The sequence below is a fragment of the Colobus angolensis genome, unplaced genomic scaffold (assembly GCF_000951035.1).
Source record: "Colobus angolensis palliatus isolate OR3802 unplaced genomic scaffold, Cang.pa_1.0 Scaffold67, whole genome shotgun sequence".
Classification (NCBI taxonomy): Eukaryota; Metazoa; Chordata; class Mammalia; order Primates; family Cercopithecidae; genus Colobus; species Colobus angolensis.
The window spans coordinates 7,605,609-7,606,748 of NW_012120376.1; the positions used below are offsets into that span (position 1 = coordinate 7,605,609).

A 1,140-nucleotide genomic window follows, 5' to 3' on the forward strand; every position below is an offset into this window, starting at 1 on the left:
GGGATTTAAAAAGTCGCCGTCAGGCCGGGCGCGGTGCTCACGCCTTTAATCCCAGCACTTTGGGAGGCCGAAGCAGGCAGATAACCTGAGGTCGGGAGTTTGAGACCAGCCTCGCCAATATGGTGAACCTGTCTCTACTAAAAACACAAAAATTAGCCAGGTGTGGTGGCGCATGCCTGTGGTCCCAGCTACTCGGGAGGCTAAGGCAGGAGAAGTGCTTGAACCCGGGAAGTGGAGGTTGCGGTGAGCCGAAATCGCGCCACTGCACTCCAGCCTGAGCAACAGAGTAAGACTCCGTCTTAATAAGAAGAAAGAAAAAAAAGAAAGGAAAAAGAAAAACCGTCACGAACAGGATTCGAACCTGTGCGGGGAAACACCATTGGATTTCGAGTCCAACGCCTTAACCACTCGGCCACCGTGACTTCCAAAACCGCATTTTGCCGCGCGCTTACAGAAGGGGTCCGCACTGCAATCGGAGACTACATGCGGGAACCGGAAGCAGGGTACCGGCCCTGATGCGCACTCACCTGAGGACTCCCCACCCCTTGGTTCCTTACCTCCTATCTACGCCGCGCAAAGAAAAAGAGTCGGATGGACCGGGTGACCCAGGGAAGGAGGGTCTCCTGCCTAGCGAAGAGTCGGAGTCTCAAGGAGCTCACACCTACTTAGGAGGCAACAGCGAGGCCAGCGGAGGAAGCGGTTGAGGAAGGCACTGGGCCCCCAGGGTGGCGGCTAGGGGACTTTTGGGTTAATAAGTGAGGGGAGTGCTGGGTGGACAAGCGCGAGGGGTGAGGGAGACTCAGAAAAGTTTAAATGGGGAGATGCTTGGAATGGATGGAAGGAAGGAACTTCTTGGGGAAAGGGTTTTGGAGTTTTGGGGGACGAGAGGCTCCGTCGGGTTAGGAATGTGCAAGGTGAGGGCCACTCGGAGCAACGGGTTGGGGCTGCTCCAGCGACTGGCGGTCGCCTGGAGTGGATAGCGAGGTGACACTAACGGGCTGAGGCAAAGAGAGGGAAGGGCTTCGCGTCTGTTAAGAGGGATCTCAGGAGAATGGCGCCCCCTCCAGGAAGAGTCCTTCTCCCCGGAGGCTCCCGCCGCCGCTGCCGGGTAGGCCGCCAGGGTCGGCCCGCGCCTGGAGC

General features: G+C 58.2%; 1 non-coding gene across 1 annotated transcript; it reads right to left on the minus strand.

The window, feature by feature from the left end:
* Window positions 1-340: 340 nt before the first annotated feature.
* TRNAS-CGA lies at window positions 341-422 on the minus strand. Its single transcript has one exon. It is a non-coding gene; the product is annotated as a tRNA-Ser (tRNA).
* Between the last annotated feature and the right edge of the window lie 718 nt (window positions 423-1,140).